At 45.8% G+C, this 19,589-nt stretch overlaps 1 protein-coding gene across 1 annotated transcript in view; it reads left to right on the top strand.

The window, feature by feature from the left end:
• The window catches only part of prdm1a (PR domain containing 1a, with ZNF domain), a 114,452-nt gene that overhangs the window by 25,042 nt on the left and 69,821 nt on the right, over positions 1 to 19,589 (top strand). The window lies entirely within an intron of this gene.

Below are 19,589 nucleotides of genomic sequence, written 5' to 3'. Positions count from 1 at the left end.
ATCCACTTGTGCTACCGTAAAGGGTATGGATATTTCACTGACTAGGATTTCTCCTCCTTCGTCCTCCTCCATTTACCCCAAACATGGTCAGAGACAGCGCCCAAAATATTTAACATTTTGACAGCTACCTATTGAATAACTGCAAAGTATAATATTTAGAATGTAGCAAAATTGTCTCCATGATTCTGTTTCTATTGGAAGTGTGAATACCATCAAGCATTTGTTTCATCTGGATTTACGCTGTTGCCGTGTCCATGTAGCCACTCTTCTTTACCCATGAGTGCCAATACAGATGAGTCCAATCTCACCTTGGAATTTTCTTCACAAATGTGTGAACTTTCGCATGGCTCCCTGTTCTACCATCAGAACTGCCTCCTCGTCAATACACGCGTCTGCGCAAGACAAGGGCCCGACCTCACATACACAAAAGAGGAGAATGAAACATTTAAATCTGATTGTCATTGCTTTCACAGGGCCAGGATTGTACCAAACTGCAATGTGAAAGTGCCTTAAGGCCAACACTTGGAGGTGGCTTTGTTAGTGCCCAGTCGGAGGTTGGGGGCACCATCCCTGACAGGTTGAGGCCAGGGTTTCTGGAGAAAAGAAACTGCACTGCGCTCATTCCAAAAGTGTGATACAGTGACAGTCATCTACTGGAATAGCTTTCTCTTGAGGGTAGGGTGGAGATGGGGCTCAATTATTCTGTTTTCATGTGCTAATGAATTTGAATTTAGGAGGCTCTTCTTTTCACCATTGCTAGGTGTTTGATTATGCAGCAGCTTTTTTTGTGCCTTGTCTGACCCTGCATGGATCTGTCTACACTCAAGTGGTGGTCTGAATAGTAGTTATGGTTAATCCGTCTCAACCAGCAGGCTATCGGCTTCAGCCCAGCAGGATCCTCTCTGTCCCATAATTAACAGAACTATCAACCTTGCTGTCTGGTGCAAGTTGAATCTCTGGCGTCCCCTTTCTCTTCTGGACAGAAGATAGTTTGTTGGCTTCTGTCGTTACCTCATTATCTCATTTAGTATTCCAAACCGATGCTAGCTTTGCACTCTGAATCCAATGTCCATTTTATAAAACCGCATATTTCATGAGCTGTTGACCAACCTGGATCAAACTCTGGCCCCAAACAGGTCAGATTTCTGGAAAGTAAACGGGACCTCACTCCACCTGAATCCTGCTGCGGCCTCATGAATTTAAATCTGTCATTAAGAGGATCACTCTGACACAATGAATGGTTTGAGTCAGAGACCATTGCTCTTTTTAAAAAAAGGAATATTGGATATATATTTAAAGTAGATAAACATGCATGGCTATGATGAGGTAATGTGCTTAGTAATCCAGAAACCCAAGCAGATGCTCCCGGGGCATGTCAGCTGGTAGAACTTAAATTCAATTAATAAAAAATCTGGAATTGGAAGTTCTCTCAATAACGGTGGCCACAAAAATTATCATTGACTGTTGTAAAAACACATCTGGTTCATTCATGTCCTATAGGGAAAGAAATCTGCTGTCCTTACTTGGTCTGGCCTACATGTGACTCCAGATTCACAGCAGTGTAGTGACTCTTTTAATTGCCCTCTGCAATGGCCTAGCGAGCCACTTAGTGGTCATGGATGGGTGAGAAATTTTGGCCGTGCCAACAATGCTCACATCCTCTGGGTGGTTCTGGAATGCTCTAGCAAAGAGCCGGCACATACATAATGGTCTGAAAGACCTCCGGCTGCCTCATAAAGGCCTCTGAATGAAGCATGATAAATGAGTATATTAACAGCAGTCTTGTAAATCAATGTAGTAATAATGGTTATACAGGTGGTAAGTAGAACTTCAAGTGGCTACCTGGAATTATCAGACATCAGAGAGGTGAATAAAAGGGACATATTGGGAGTGAGACTCAAAGTCATAGTGACATGACTTGTGCAATCCATTTCAATCGAAATGATTGAGTCTCACTGCAAATGAGCTGTAAATCCAAACTCAGTTTCACATTGCTTCCCTGTTGGCCCGCCTGTTACCATTAATATCCTGTGGCAGTGTGTGAGGATGGTTACCTCCCATGCTGGTGTACTGAGCCATACATATATTCTCACTAAAAATTAGCCTTTGATACAGAAGCCTGCTGCCCAAATCAGACCTATCAGCGAGAGCCTCAGCAAAAGGAAAAGTGGGATTTCAACTCAGAAATATTGGCTATTGGCTGGTTTGTTTATGTGTGGAATAAAAGTGCGCATATGTAGCTATTTCAGCTGACTTGAGTTCAGGAGCTGGTTAACATCTCACCTTTATTTAAAAAATAAATCAATTTAGTGTACCCAACTCCGTTTTTCCAATTAAGTGGCAATTTTGCATGGCCAATCTACCTACCCTGCACATCTTTGGGTTGTGGGGGCGAAACCCACGCAAACACGGGGGTAATGTGCAAACTCCACAAGGACAGTAACCCAGAGCCGGGATCGAACCTGGGACCTCAGCGCCATGAGGTAACAGGGCTAACCCACTGCGCCACTGTGCTACCCACACCTCACCTTTATAACATCAATACAGTTCAAAATTGTGGCCTTGGCCGATAGTTAACTCCCTCAAGTAAACCTCCTTACATTGGTTTGGAAGCCAAAGTGTCCCCAGTGTTTTTCTGAGTGAGGTTTCTGACGTTAGTGATCAATCGTCGTCTGCTCTGCATCACCTTCACTGAATAGCAAGAATGCAGCAACCTAAGTGGTGACTCACTAAGGAACCAGTTTGAGCTGTGGTATTACTAACACTGGCCAAGGTACATGCACCACATTTACCTCCTTCCATAGTCTCCAACCAGGTTCACATATGAAACGGAGTGCTGCCGAAACTAAAATTAATCTGAATGACTATTTGGCTGAAAGGGACTAGCTGGTCAATTATCTCTTTATTGTTTGTGACACCATGCTGTGAGCAAACTTGCTGCCACCTTTGCCTATATATCAGAAGAACTCCATTGGCTGTAATTTGGGGAAATACCGAGGATGTTAAATATGCTATATAATTGGAAATTTTCTCTTTCTGTTTGTTTTCCAAACATTCTAACTTCTGGATGATTGCTGCGACAGAATCATAGGAACAGGAATAGGCCATTCAGCCCTTCAAACCTGTTCCACCGCTTTAATGAACTAGAATGGACTGAATGGTTTTAAAAAAATATATTTTTATTCTCTATTTTCACGTTTTCTCAGAATTTACACCCCACCAACAAACAGTAAATGGTAACTAATACAATGTCAATCCCCCTACCAACAACAACGATCCCCTCCTCCCACCAACCCCCAAACAACGACCCACCTGACAATATAAGCACCAAATAAAACAAAACCTCCCAAGGTGGAAAAAAAGGAAAAAAGAAAAAGACATCAGGAATCTCCTATGGTTACCGTTGACATACATAGTCCACCCCTCAACCCCCCCCCCCTAATATTCAATGCCATCCAATCCCCAAAAGAGTACCGTGAATGACACCCATGAATTGTAGACACCCCCCACACCCCTCCCAGACTCCTCCCCTCCACTTCCTTTTGTAAACTCCTCCCCCCAACTTCGGTTCCTTTGCCCAACTTTTCACCCCGGCTAGACTCACCAAAACCTGTTCTACCAGGCCCTTTTGGCCGCAGCCCCTTCCCCCACCTCACTCCCGTTCACTGGCTTAAACCGGCCAGCGTGGAGGCCCCTGCCCGGGTCTCCTTCCCTCCTGCCCGGTCCCAGGAAAACCAAGAAATCCCCTTCAGCACACAACCCAAGCATACACACCCAAGCCCCAAAGAACCATCATTGCAAATGAAAGTCCCAACTCTTCCCTTGTCCAAATATATATAGCGTCGACTCATTTAGTACATACACCAACACACAGCGAAAAAATATCGTTACACGAAGCTACATGGTACACGACCTGTTCTCAGTCCCATTTCTCAATTCTGCCACAGTCCTTCTGCCTTCGCAAACTCCTCTGCCGCTTCTGCCGTCCCAAAATAAAAGTCCTTGGATTTGTAGGTCACCCTCAACTTTGCTGAATACACTATGCCGCACTGCACCTTGCTGATGTACAGTGCCTTCCTCACCCGGCTGAAGGCAGCCCGCCTCCTCGCCAGCTCCAACGTAAAGTCCTGGTATAGGCGTACACCAGCTCCAGCCCACTGCACCACCCGCTAACACTGGGTTAAATCGCTGGCTTTTAAAGCAGGCCAGCAGCACGGTTCAATTCCCGTACCAGCCTTCCCGAACAGGCGCCGGAATATGGCGACTAGGGGCTTTTCACAATAACTTCATTTGAAGCCTACTTGTGACAATATGCTATACCTACGGAAACACACAGTCACTACTCTTGATGGCTCACTCGCCTTTGATATTGGCCTCCACGACTATTGAGCCCGATCCAGTTCATATCGAGAGGGATCGTCCCCCTCCCCCAATAGCTTTGTCAACATCGTAGCAAAATACTCCGTCGGCCTCGGGCCTTCCACCCCTTCGGGCAGATCCACAATCCTCAGATTCTGCCGCCTGGATCTGTTTTCCTGGTCTTCCACTTTGGCTGGCAGACCCTTGTTGGTCTCTATCACCTTCCGCAACTCCTTCCCCATCAATATGAGTTGATTACTGTGCTGCGATAATGCCTCTTCCACTTCCTTCAGCGTCTCACCTTGCTCCCGCACCTCCGCCGTTGCACTTAACACCTCCGGGGCAATCGCCTCCTCCACCAGCCTTTCAATACTACCCCCATCTCCTTCTTCATCGCTTCCATATGTTTTGTGAACTGTTTTTCAAGTTCCACAGCCATCACCTTGGTCATTTCTTCTGCTGTGAGCAATGCGGCCTTCCCTGGTGCTCCAGCCTCCGCTTTCCTTACAGTTCCTGCACTGACTTTTCCACTCACCAGCGGATTTCATTAACCACCTTTTTCACGGCCATTTTTTTCCCAAACTTGGACATTTCTCCTCCCTGTGCCTTCTTCCAGCTTTTTCATCCTCCGTTGCCCCGGGGACCGGGCGTTAAAACTCCAAAATTTCTATTCCCGAGGGGGAGCCCTCCAGTGTGCGGCTGCCTCCCGCCCGCCATCACCGGAAGTTCCTAGAATGGACTGCATGGTTCATGTGCATCTTAACTCCGGGCTACCCTTGTGAGTTCAGTATGTATTCCCATTAAGGGAGTTTCAAAGAAGTTTGCCCACTTCTAGAAAGGAGGGGAAAATGGCATTAAAGGAACCAAATGAGGAGCAGCCATACTTTATCCAGATCTGTTCAAACAAGAATTAAAAAAAAAATTACAGTACGCAATTCATTTTTTCCAATTATGGGGCAATTTTGTGTGGCCAATCCACCTAACCTGCACATTTTTGAATTGTGGGGGCGAAACCCACGCAAACACGGGGAGAATGTGCAAACTCCACACGGACAGTGACCCAGAGCCAGGATCGAACCTGGGACCTCGGTGCCGTGAGGCTGCAGTGCTAACCACTTGCGTCACCGTGTTGCCTGTTCAAACAAGAATTAATGATCATGATCATTTGTTTGAGGTAACGGCGGCAAACAGGAATTCTGCATCTGTGAAAGCTCACTTGTGATATAGAGAAAAAAGGAGGCAGGCTGAATCATTCAAGTTAATATTAATCTTGGCATAACCACTACGCCACCGTGCTGCCCCACAGCACATGTACTTTGCCAGTGTGAGCAATATTACAATTCAAAACAATGAGCTGATGCGTTCTTGCTGTTGAGTGTTCTAAAGACTCCAGGCTGATCACTAGCATCAGGGGTTTTGTGGTTTAATTCCAGGAGTACCATTCTAGAAATCTGGGCTTGCAAACTGGGAAAGGAGGTTAACTTGAGAGATGACTTAAAAAACATATAGGGTGATCAGTGACAGGATGAGATTAACTCTGGACATTACTATGACAGAGCAAGGGTGAATTCAAATTTAAACTAATTAAAGGTAAATTCAGAAGTGAAGGTAAGAATAGATGTTTGGTAGAGTTATGTCGGCAATAACCAAATGGCGCAATGAACTAAAATGAACGGAATGGCTTTCTTCATCTCTTAACAATTTTTTGGGTTTAGTTTCATTTTGTTTTTCATGACCTTAGGATTTAATTGAATGCAAGTGAACGCATCACCATTTGAGGCATGTTCGGATTTAATTGAAGTAACATTCCTCGTGCACAAACGGTGTATTTAAAGCTGTGTGTCTGTTTGACCTGCTGGTATCGCAGTTGAACCCAGCATTATGCATTCATGTGGCTTTTTTTTTTCAAGAACTGTTTGTAGTGAGCTTTTATTTTTAGCGTGGCTGCCCATGGCTGGCCTGACCCACACAACTGTCCCTTCTTGGCATGATGGATTACGAGTGCTGTTCGCTTGTGAGGACTGGAGGTCAGCTGCGGAAGCTTTCCTTTTCTTTTTTTGGCAAGCCCTTCGGGGAAGTTGGTTCTCGGGTCATCTGCAGGGGATTGACCGATGAGAAGCCCTTAGAGCAGGCTGAAGTCTGGAGCAAGGACTGCCACACCTTGGTATGTTCAGGATTTTGAATAGAAACCGTTAACAGTTGAATAGAATATAAAGGTCCACTGGCATTGCAGTTCCTCGAAGCCCCTCAGATTTTAACTTGGCAGCACAGTGGTTAGCACTGCTACCTCACAGCATCAGGGATCCAGGTTGAATTCCGGTCTTGGGTAACAGTGTCAAGTGTGTATAATTCTCCCCGTGTCTGCGTGGGCTTCCTCCAGATGCTCCAGTTTCATCCCACAGTCCAAAGATGTGCGGGTTAGGTGGATTGGCCATGATAAATTTCCCCTTAGTATTGAGGGAAGTGCAGGTTATGTTATGGGGTTACAGGGATAGGGTGGAGTGGACGGGAGAGTGGACATGGGTAGAGTGCTCTTTTGACCAATGGGTTGAATGGCCTCCTTCTGCACTGTTGGGATTCCAAGATGATTCTATGATTCAGAAAATACCAGATGATCCCAATAGCCTCAGTTGTTTAACTCCATTAAACATATCTACTGAATTAAGCCGACATAGGAAATTTCTTTTTCAAAATATTCTATTTATTTAATCTAATTATTCCAAATACAGAGCAACTTAGCGTGGCCAATCCATATACTCTGCACCTCTTTGGGTTGTGGGGGTGAGAGCCACGCAGACACGGGGAGAATGTGCAAACTCTGCGCGGACAGTGACCCGGGGTCGGGGTCGAACCTGGGACATCATGAGACAGCAGTGCTAACCACTGTGCCACCGTGTGGCCCCTGCTATGCCGAGTAAGAATGGCCACTGTTGTCTTATTCAGGTGGCTATTAGGTATGTCCAGGTCCAGAGTGGGGGTCATGAGGAGTATCAGAGCTGAATCCAATCCCAATATTCACATAGGTTACGTTTCTGGCAGCAACTGTGGGCCAGGGATTAGAGACGACAGCTCAGTTGATTAACTTTATTCCCTGTCACCCCTGCAATGCCCCCCCCCCCCCCCACAACAACACGCACACACCTTAAGGGGTGCTCCAACTGAAATCAGCTGACCATGCATAAACCAGGATTAAACCTCTGCTCCTCTTAGCATGTACAGCTACACACAGGATAAAGCTCACTCGGTCACTGTGAGCAGCAAGTTAAAGTATTTTTGCAGATATTGTGGTGTGGTTCAATTTGCGCATATTCTGAGAGGTTCACATCGTATTGCCCAGGATTTCCTCCAGTCTGAGCTGTGCGCCCCTTGTGTAAAAATGAAGTAAAGAGGAGTGACGCAATTTAGCCATTTTAAAATTCAGATTTATAATTCCATGTATTCTGCCATTCCGGCCATTTAGGAACAGAATGCAGTTTTGAGCAGAGATATTCTGAGTTGCAGAAAAAAGTTTGCTGTGTGTTCTTTGAACCCTTTCCACTGTCTTAAATCCACTTCAAAATGCAAACTTTGAATTTTGAACAGCAACAGAATGTAACATGAATTGCAAAGGCACCGAGTGGTACAAAGGTTCAGCTAGATAAATGGGCTGAGAGATGTTAGCTGGAAACATGTCAATATAACCATTCTGTGCTGACCTTCAAGAGCTATGTAATTTATTTCTCAAATAATACAGATCTGAAACGCTGAGGAATGGCACTCTGTAGTACTGCTTCCACTTATCAATGTTAAATATAATTCTGGGCTGCACGGTGACGCAGTGGGTTTTCCCTGTTGCCTCACGGCGCTGAGGTCCCAGATTCAATCCCGGCTCTGGGTCACTGTCTGTGTGGAGTTTGCACATTCTCCCCGTGTTTGCGTGGGTTTTGCCCCCACAACCCAAAGATGTGCAGGTTAGGTGGATTGGCCATGCTAAATTGCCCCTTGATTGGAAAAAATGAATTGGGTACTCTAAATTTATTTTTTAAAAAAAAATAATTCTGGAATATGAATAGAGCAAACAGGTAAGGAGGTGGGAAGGGTCAGGTCAGCTGTGCAGCTCTGTGGCTGTAGTGGTCTCTTTGAATGGCTTACGTAATGCTGTGATCTAGACTTTTGCCTTCTCTCAGTGACGAGTGAGTTCTTTATGACCATACTGTAAAGTGTGTGTACGCGGGTTTCAGAGTATCCTAATCTTTGCCACTAACCTAAATCCCAAATGCCTTTCCACCACCATCTGAAAGGCACAAGTCAGGGAGAGAATGATGAAACATTTTGTGCTTCACCTTAGAAGGCAGGAAGGCTGCTGTGCAATGTCTCATCCAAGGTAAACGTCTCTGACAGTATAGCATTATTGTGCCAGCCGATGTTTTGGTGTTCAAGTCTCCCGAGAGGGACGTAAACCCACAACCTTGTGAGTCATTGGTAAAAAGGGATACCGACTAAGATGTGGCTGACATTATTGCTCGCTTGCAAGTGATAAACATGAAAATTATCTCCAAAAGCTCTGTTGAAAACCTAGCATGGGAATTAAACCATGTGTCCTACTTGGATTTTGCTTGACAAATCACAGTGGTAAGATTGTTCTTCACATGAGGTTACTATGGTGCATGGTTCCTGAACTTGATGGGACATTTGGAACCATCTAATAGGGAACAGATTGAGAAAGGAGTGGTGTTAGAATGCAAACATAAAAGCCCTGAGAGTTATAGAAATCATAGAATTTACAGTGCAGAAGGAGACCATTCGGCCCATCGACTCTACACCGGCCCTTGAAAGAGCATCCTGCCTAAGCCCACACCTCCAGCCCATCCCCGCAATCTGGCAACCCCATCTAACATTTTGGACTCTATGGGGACAATTTAGCGTGACCAATCGACCTAACCCGCACATCTTTGGACTATGGGAGGAAACTGGAGCACCCGGAGGAAACCCACCCACGCAGACACAGGGAGAACATGCAGACTCTGCACAGTCACTGACTCAAGCCGGTAATCGAACCCGGGTTCCTGGTGCTGTGAAACAACAGTGCTAACCACTATGCTGCCGTGCCACAGGAGGAGCGATTGACCAACTCATGTTGAACCTAAGTCTATGAAGCTTGGTCAAAGAGGTATGCTTTAAAGGAGGGAGAAGTGGAGAGATTTATGGAATGAGTTCCACAATAAACCTTAGATAACTGAAAGCATAGCCACCAGTGGTGAAGGAAAGGAAGGATGTGTAAGAGGGCAGCATTGGAAGGATTGCATGCCATTCAATCAGATGAACAAATGTTCAGCGTGCCAGATGTGACTCAGTTGGTTGCACTTGATTCTGAGTTCAAATCCCAAAGTGGCACAACAGCCAAGGCCGTCACTTCAGTGCAGTACTGAGGGAATACTTCTGGATGAGATGTCAAACCTAGGCCTCACCTGCCTGCTTGGTTGGATGTTAATGATCCTGATTTCAAAGAAGTGCAGGGGAGTTAACCTGGTGTGCTGGCCAACATTTGTCCCTCAATCAACATTGCAAAAACAAATTTAGCTGGTCATCTTCACATCACTGCATGCTAATTGACTGTCATGTTTCCAACATTACAACAGTGACTATCCTTTGAAAGCACTTAATTGGCTGGACATCATCTTGAGATGTCCACCCAGTGCTTCTGAAAATTGTTACATAAATGCAAACATTTCTTTACACAGCCTGTAGTGAACAAATAGTTTGCTCTGCCCTGTTAGGTGCATGGTTAATAAAGATGACCATCATTTCCAAAATTTCTGTTCGTAAAGTGAAAATAGATGCCAGATTTCATATTGATTAGGAAGGTCAATGTGTGGTTTCTTTCTCCGCCTCCAGAAATCACGAACAAAAGCAGGGCATGGTGGTGTTATGGGATAATTATGCTGATCATCTTTCACATTTTTCATTCCCGGGAAGGGCTCCATTGGGCGAATTGGCACACACTCCTGCATTCCAAGAGGAGGAACCATGCTGAAAGTGTGGATCAGGGGGAGGGTATGCAACACGCAACAATGCCCCATGCTCTCCCTGAGCATGGCATCAGCGAGTATATATTTACGTAACTTGCAAAAAATGTCTTTAACCTAACAAGCACCTTTCTGTATCTTCTTTGGGCAGCGAGCCATTTTTGTTTCTTTGTTGACAGTAATTGCGGTGCTTCCTCTTTGATCCAGTTATTTAGCTTGTTTGATTTGGCTTGCTGCCTTCAGTAATGCGATTAGCTCAATGTCTGCTGTTTTGTCAAAAATTGGATCTTGTCCTAAACTAAAGAGTGAGAGTTGTTTTTTTCCCCTGACGCTTTTCTTCTCTCACAGCTTTTGTTTTGCGGGATGGAATGATCACCTTGTGTCTATTTTTTTGTGACTGGCTTGAGTTTGATTTTCTGCCACGTGAGTATCCAGTCAAGTGATGGTTTTAATTACGCAAGAAAAACAGGCTTCTGAGGCCTACACCTCAACACCACCTTTTGAGGCTGGGACTTCTGTGTTGGAGGAGGGCACTCTGCTGCAAACCCAGGATGTGGGCACAATTAGAGCACTCTTAACAAAAGGCCAGGAAACTCTGGAGAGCTAACACATCAGATGGTGCTTTTAAATTGTATTCAGTGCTAAACTGGCACCAGTAGACCCCAAATGGGACTTACAGCAGCCCTAAAGTAATTATACTATGCTCATTGGAGTTGGCAGCTAGGAAGAAGGCAGATCTGTTTAAGATCAGGGTCCTACGAACGGCAATTCTGACAAGTTTCCTTTCGGGTTGATGATGGCTGGATGATAATGATACCTGCATGTATAGAGGTCACTGCGCAGATCTCTGTTTGTAAATACAGCCAGAAGAATGGATTCCCTATTTCCTATTAATGGAAATCGTCAGTGCCTAGCTTCCAGGTGGAATGAATAACGGGTTAGATGGTTCATCAGAAGGCTGTTTGAGTGCCACTGTACTTTGAAGTTGAGAATCCACCTAGGCTCTACACAAATGGCTTTCAGCGGGTTCTTCTCAGTGATGGCACTCTTTAGAGGCAACACAGTGTCGCCTCATAGCTCCAGAGACCCGGTTTCAATTCCAGCCCTGGGTGACTATTTGCACTTTCTCCCAGTGTCTACATGGGTTTCCTCTGGGTGCTCTCGTTTCCTCCCACAGTCCAAAGGTGCGCATGTCCACTGGATTGACGGTGATAAAATTGACCCGTAGGTTAGGTAGTGTGATGGAGATAGGTTGGGGGGAGTGGGCCTAAGTAGAGTGCTCTTTCAGTGGGTCAATGTAGGCCCGATAGCCTGAATAGCCTCCTTTTGCACTGTAGGGATTCTATGGAATCTATGGTCCTATCGATATACGAGAAAAACTGTTCAGGAACAGAGGCCAATTAAATTATGTAAAAATAAAATACTGTGGATACTGGGGGCGCGATTCTCCGATCGCGGGACAGAGTGCCTGCGTTGTCGTGAACGCCGTTGCGTCTCACGACGGCGCATAAACGTGCGCGGGCACTAGCGATTGCCAGCACGGCGCTGGAGCGGTTCACGCTGCTCCAGCCTCACTGGGGGCGGCGCCAACCCGCGCATGAGCAGTGACGACACGCCAACCGCCCCCCCCCCCCCTCCACAGGCCGCCACCGATCCTTCGCGCAGAGTTCCCGCCGACAGCGGCCAGGTGTGGACGGCGCCGCCGGAACTCTGCTTTTTCCACGCGGCCGCTCAGCCCATCCAGGCCGGAGAATCGGCAGCCTGGCCGCGGACAGCGGCCCGTGACCGGCATCGCGCCAAACGCGTCGGCGCAAATGGCGGCGATTCTCCGCACCTCGGAGAATCGCGCGCCGGAGTCGGGGCGGCGTGGTGCAGTTACGGCGATTCTCTGGCCCAGCGCGGGGCTGGGAGAATCGCGCCCAGGAAATCTGAAAAAAAGAGAAATTGCTGGAAATGCCCAACAGGTCTGGCAGCATCTGTGGTGAGAGAAACGAGTTGGCATTTCTGGTTAATAAGCTTTCATCAGGACCAGTTAATGATATGTCCAGCAGGGACTTAGTACAACTCCAAAGTAGAATTACCCATAGCCTTTTCTTTCTTGGGGAAGGCAGAAGAAGGAGGGGTGGTGGGGAAGGGGAGCGAAGGTATCAAGGTTCAAGGGAACAAAAGTAAGGCAGTGAAGAGATTGAGCTGATAAACACAGTAAACACAAAACTGTACAGGAGTGTGGGAAAACATTCAGAAGAACCACAAACAGGAAATGCACAGCCCAGCCTAAACAAGTCGTCAGTGCAGTGCCTGACTTCCAGTGTATGTCAGTATACCATCGACACGACCAAACATACGTCAGAGTGAACATCAGCAAAATTCCTTCCTGCTGCTGTGCTCTGTGGCTCTACAGAAGAAATAAACCCACATTAGAAAGATTGCTGCTTGCCGCTGAATAGCTGCTGACTACAATGCACCAGTTCTGGGGGTTCCCTGTAATACAGCAAAGTTTTATCTGGTCTTTGTTTATAAAGAGGGAAAAAACATAGAAATGATTGCCTCTAGATTACGCGAATAAAATTGATTAATTTCCGTACTAGCTTGAACTACTATACTTCGGGTAGTTTTTAGGTTCCAAGGCTATGAAAAGTCAGTGGGATGCTTTGATACATTCAAACCTAACTTAATGCTGCACTCGCCGAGGTCCCAGGTTCGATCCCAGCCCTGGGTCACTGCCCGTGTGGAGTTTGCACATTCTCCCTGTGTTTGCGTGGGTCTCACCACCACAACCCAAAAGATATGCAGGGTAGGTGGATTGGGCAGGCTAAATTGCCCCTTAATAGGGAAAAAAAATTGAATACAACATAGAACATACAGTGCAGAAGGAGGCCATTCGGCCCATCGAGTCTGCACTGACCCATTTAAGCCCTCACTTCCACCCTATCCCCCTAACCCCTCCTCACCTTGTTGGTCACTAAGGACAATTTAGCACGGCCAATCCACCTAACCTGCATGTCTTTGGACTGTGGGAGGAAACCGGAGCACCCGGAGGAAGCCCACGCACACATGGGGAGAACGTACAGACTCCGCACAGACAGTGACCCAGTAGGGAATCGAATCTGGGACCCTGGCGCTGTGAAGCCACAGTGCTAGCCCAGGATACTCTAAATTTATAAAAAATAAAATAAAACCCTACACTCTCAGGATTGAGTTTGGCTATTTATGATAGAGAGCTATTAACAAGTTGTAAAGCATAGATCGGCACTTCCCAAAGTATTTTCCAATACAACACCATTTTGACATTGAAATTAACACAAGCCCAGATGCAAATAAAGCATGATAGTGATATTCAGTATATAATTATTAAAGTTGGTGTATTATAGATAAACATGGTTAACATTCCAGCCAGGCTGCATGTTTAATAAACAAAGGAGCAAATCAATACCTCACTACACTGTAACATTTCCCTTCTCTTTCAAAAGGCCTCGAAAACAAGTCTGATAAATTAGCTTATTTTCACACTATCCAATTTCCTCTGTAAATACTGATGAATTTATCCTGCTCGCCCATTGCTTCCGACTAAAGTGTCATCGTGTATCTTTTGCCTTTTCTCTTAACAACCTCTTTACTCTGAGTTCCACGTGTTTATGTTAGTCACCTACTACCTTTTAAGTAGCTTTGTTAAAACTTGAATTTCTTCTCTCTGAGCTGAAATAACCTGGAAAGATGAGCTGATTAAAAAAGAGAGCTGTTCTTGAGTTCAGTGTCCTTTGCTCAATTTTTGACCCTTTCTCCCCACCCTGAAAAACCTAAAGTAAAATAATTCGAAATAGCAGAGTCTGTATAACACTCTGCGTAAGACATAACATTCAAGGCTATGGGCCAAGTGCTGGTAAATGGAATTTGGTAGAACCATAGAATCCCGACAGTGTACAAGGAAGCCATTTGGCCCATAGAGTCTGCACCGACCCTCTGAAAGAGTGCCCAACCTCGGCCCACTCCCCTGCCCTATCCCCATAAACCCATCTGGAGGTGAAGGTTAGGTGGGGTTATGGGGATGGGGCGGAGGAGTGGGCCTAGGTAGGGTGCTCTTTCAGAAGGCTGGTGCAGATCTGATGGGCTAGTGGCCTCCTTCTGCCCTGCAGGGATTCTGTGATTATCATCTTGTATAGCAAACTGACAGTCAAAATATATTAAGCATCTTGTGTTTTTTAATACTCCTGTCCCAAAGGCACGAAGCTGTGCTAGGATATGGTCTCAGGGTTGCTGACAGGCCCTTCACAATCAAAACCAAATAGGTTATTTTCACAGTTGAACTGAGAGAGTGAATATAGACAAGAGTATTCAGTCATGGGACCACGCATTTAAGCATGTCTTAACTCACCATGGAGAACTCATGCACTTCCAGCTGGAGGCACTAGATATTTAGGGCCCGGGTTCGATTCCTGGCTTGGGTCACTGTCTGTGCGGAGTCTGCATGTTTGCATGGGTTTCCTCCAGGCTCTCCGGTTTCCTCCCACAAGTCCTGAAAGACGTGCTGTCAGGTGAATTGGACATTCTGAATTCTCCCTCAGTGTACCCAAACAGGTGCCGGAGTGTGGCGACTGGGGGATTTTCACAGTAACTATTTTTTTCGAGTATCAATTCTTTTTTTTTTCCAATTAAGGGGCAATTTAGCGAGGCCAATCCACCTTCCCTGCACATCTTTGGGTTGTGGGGTGAGACCCATGCAGACACGGGAGAATGTGCAAACTCCACACGGACAGTGACCTAGGACCGGGATTGAACCTGGGTCCTCGACTCCATGAGGCAGCAATGCTAACCGCTGCACCACCGTGCTGCCCCCACAGTAACCTAATTGCACTGTTGATGCAAGCCTACTTGTGATACTAATATAAATGATTATTAATCTTAGATTTCAGGGGCAGAAACCCTGGTTAATTTCCTCTTCTGTCTGCATCTGCGGAGGGGGGATTACTTGTTTTCAGAGACCCCTCCCCGCTGCTCCCTACCTCAAATTGCAGACCAGCTGACATGCTGATAGGGTGACATGAATGAAACAGGCTGGGAGGAGGCTCATCGGGAGCATGAACCAATTGGGCCAAATGGGCTATGAATTCTCGACAGCAGTCATTTAAATTGTTGCGTGTTCCCGCCACAGCAGAGTATTGCAGTGGACACCTTGAGCCTTGGTCCGCTCTTTTCTGGCAGTCTTAACTTGCATGGCTGCTGCTAATAATGGCATCTGAAAATGTGCGTGAGGGCAATTGTGCTTGATTAATGTCTACCCGTGCTGTAAATAGAATACTCCCATGCTGTAGCTGTGACTCACGGCATAATCCGCCTGTAGCTGCTAAATTACTTAATTGAGTCTCTGTTTAACCTACTTCTCTCTAATGGTCATTGGCAAACATTTTCATTTCCAAAGAGAGGATTGGTGATGAAATCCTCCTCCCTGAATGGTCTGTATGCCAAAGGCATTACCTGAGTCTTTCAGAGATGAATAATTGATTGGGTCAGGAGTGGTAAGGAAGAAACGCATAAGAAGCTAAATGTTTAAAATCCAGCTAAATACGCAGATTACTATCCAGCAAAGCTTCCTTATCTCTGACCGTTAGGCTTAAAGGTAGCCCATTGTCTTCAGCTTGGAGCTATTAATTTGAAGTGACTCAGGTTTGATGGGCAGAAAGTGACCCCAAACTATTCCCACCCCGTCTCAATTCTTTGGCAGCCATTCACAAAAAGTAGGTTTTGAATTTGAAAACTGCAAGGTGCCAGAGTGAGGGTGCTCTTTAAATGTGTAATGAAAAGCATTGTGGAGGTTTGAAAGTATCCTGCTTATAGATGGCCCGGTAGATTGTGCACTAATTTTGCTTGAGAAAGAGAAGAGAAGGTGCTGACAGCTAGGTCAAAGCAGGATTGCTCGCTGTCTGTTCGCACCTTCATTAGCAATTATTCAAATAACAAAGTGAGCTTTTTTCTGGGGAACAATAAAAGTTAAATGTGTTCAGGAGCACTGAAACCAATGGCACTTTTCTACTCTGCATTAATGTCCCTTGTCTTTCAGCCAGTGGCAAAGAAAAAAATAATTCTTCGTACTTTAGTTGTTTAAAACTACTGAAACCCCAAATTCCTCCTAGATTCTGAGTGCTCAACATCACCAATAAGAGATAAAGGGGAAAGGGGCATATTTGTATTGCGTTTTTGTACACCCTCCCATCCTGTTTTTTATGAAGAAGCCGGCGCACAATTAGGAAGCCAAGCGGAATCCACGCTCGCATTATAAGACGAATATATGAACGGACCCGGGTTCAATTCCACCCTTGGCCGACTGTCTGTGTGGAGTTTCCACTTTCTCCGGCTGCCCTGGTTTCCTCCCACAGCCCAAAGATGTGCAGGTTAGATGGATTGGCCATGATAAATTCCCTCTTAGTGTCCAAAAGGTTAGATGGGATATGGGGATAAGGAGGGACTGTGGGCCTGGGTAGGGTGCCCTTTCGGAGGGTCAGTGCAGGCTTGATGGGCCGAATGACTTCTGCACAGTAGGGATGATTCTGTGATCATTTGACTGATCATATTTGGGCTGAGCGAGTAATTTGCATACTATTATTTTAAAAATAAATTTAGAATATCCAATTATTATTTTCCAATTAAGGGGCAATTTAGCGTGCCAGTCCATCGAACTTGCACATTTTTGGGTTGTGGGGGTGAAACCCACACAGACACGGGGAGAATGTGCAAATTCCACACGGACAGTGACCCAGAGTTGTGATCGAACCTGGATCCTCAACGTCGTGACGCAGCAATGCTAACCATTGCGCCACTGTGCTGCCCTGCACACTATTATTTCTAATCGATCAATCCATGCCTTCACAACCCTCTCATAGATACATGCAGCGCAGAAAGAGGCCATTTGGCCCATTATTCGTATGCCAGCTCATTTGGAGAGTAATCTACTGTCTGTCCACTGTAGTTCCCCAATAACTGTAACTTTTATTTTCAAGTATTTCTTCAATTCTTTGGATCTGTTACCATCAGACCTTAGTGGAGTATAAAAAGTGCAGGGGAACTTAAGAAAGCAATTAGGAGAGCAGAGAGGGGACATGAAAAAACATTGGTGGGTAAAATTAGGGAGAATCTCAAGGTATTCTGTAAGTATATTAGGGATGAAGAGGTTAACCAGGGAAAGAGTAGGGCCCATTAAGGACCAAGGGAGGAATCTGTGCATGGAGCCAGAGGACATTGGTAGGGTGTTAAACAAGTACTTCACATTTGTCTTCATATAGGAGAAGGATAATGTAGGTACAGAATTCGGGGATAGGGACTGTGAGGCTCTTGAACAATTTGACATAAAGAGTGGGGAGGGATTCTGGCAAGGTTAAAAGTGGACAAATCCCAAGGTGTGGATGAGTTGTATCCCAGGCTGCTGTGGGAAGCAAGGGATGAAATTGCAGGGGCTCTGACCCAAATTTTTAATCCCCTCTGGCCACAGGGGGGAGGGGGGTGCCAGAGGATTGGAGGGCCGCAAATGTGGTTCTACTTTTCAAGAAGGATGGTGGAGATAAACCAGGGAATTACAGACTCACATCAGTGGTAGGGAAACTATTGGAGAAAATTCTTCTGAAGGACAGAATCAATCTCCACTTGAAGAGGCAAGGTTTGGTCAGGGACAGTCAAAGTGGCTTTGTCAGAGGGAGGTCACGCCAACAAATTTGATTGAGTTTTCTGAGGAGGTGACCAGGCGTGCAGATGAGTGTGTAGTGCAGTTGATGTAGTTCATACGGGTTTCAGTAAAGCATTTGACAAGGTCCCACATGGGATACTGATAGAGAAGCTAAGCACATAGTATCCAGGGTCATCTGGTAATTTGGATTCAAAACTGGCTTAATGATAGGAAACAGAAGATGGAGGTGGAAGGCTGTTTGGGTGAATGGAGGCCAGTGCCCAGTGGCGTACCACAGGTATCTGTGTTGGGTCCCTTATTGTTTGTCATATATATAAACAATATAGATGAGGATGTTGGGGGCATGATAAGTAAGTTTGCGGATGACATGAAGATTGGCAGGCTGTGTAATAATGAAGGTCTTTGGTTGCAGGAAGATATGAATGGTTTGGTCAGAGGTGCAGATCAGTGAGAGATGGAATTTAACCCTGAAAAGTGTGAGGTGATGCACTTTGGAAGGAGTAACAAGACAAGGGAGTACTCAATGAATGGCAGGTCATTAGAAAGCTCAGAGAAACAGAGGATACTTGGGGTGCTTGTCCACAGATTATTGAAGACAATAGGGCAGGTTAAATGGGTAGTTAAGGGTGGCAGGGTGCGCAGTGGTTAGCATTGCTGTCTCACGGCGTCGAGGACCCAGGTTTGATCCTGGCCCCGGTCACTGTCCGTGTGGAATTTGCACATGTCTGTGTGGGTCTCACCCCCACAACCCAAAGATGTGCAGGGTAGACGAATTGGCCATGCTAAATTGCCCCTTAATGGAAACAAAAGGGTAGTTATGAAGGCATGACAACAGGATGGTGAGTTGAAATGGCAAGTGACAGCAAGGTCTGGGTCCTGCTTGTGAACGGACTGAAGGTGTTCTGTAAAGTAGTTACCCAGTCTGTCTTTAGTCTCTCCAATGTAGAGTAGACGCCATTGGAACTCATCGTCCTGCTCTTGTACACATGTCCATCCTTGGCCTGCTGCAATGTTCCAGTGAAGCCCAACACAAACTGGAGGAACAGCACCTCATCTTCCGATTAGGCACGGACTTAACATTGAGTTTTTACTTCAGACTGTGAATTCTCCCTTCCAACTTCATCCTATTTTGACTTCTACCCATTTATTTTCATTTCTTCCATCTATCCATTTCCCCCTCACCATTGTCTCCCCTCCCCCACCCCACCCCAGGAGGGCTGTCTGTTTGCTGTTCCAAGTTGTTCTTTAACCACTGCTTAGCTTTGTTCTGATCTCGTACTGCGCCACTATCAGCACCTTCTTAGTCATCACCACCACCATTTACATTCCCTTTCTCCATGACATATTTGTCAATCTCCACGTATCACTAGCCCTCTATCCAGCCCCACTGTTCCATGCCTCCCCTCCACCACAGTATAAATTTCATCCTGTTTTCAACTTTGTCAAAGAGTCATCCAGATTCCAAACGTTAGCTCCCTTCTCTCTCTCCACAGGTGCCGTCAGACCTGCTGAGATTGTCCAGCATTTTCTGTTTTTGTTTCAGATTCCAGCAT

Source organism: Scyliorhinus canicula, chromosome 6 (assembly GCF_902713615.1).
Source record: "Scyliorhinus canicula chromosome 6, sScyCan1.1, whole genome shotgun sequence".
NCBI lineage: Eukaryota > Metazoa > Chordata > Chondrichthyes > Carcharhiniformes > Scyliorhinidae > Scyliorhinus > Scyliorhinus canicula.
The sequence above is the reverse complement of the archived record's forward strand: the minus strand, read 5'-3'. Positions and strand labels throughout refer to the sequence as shown.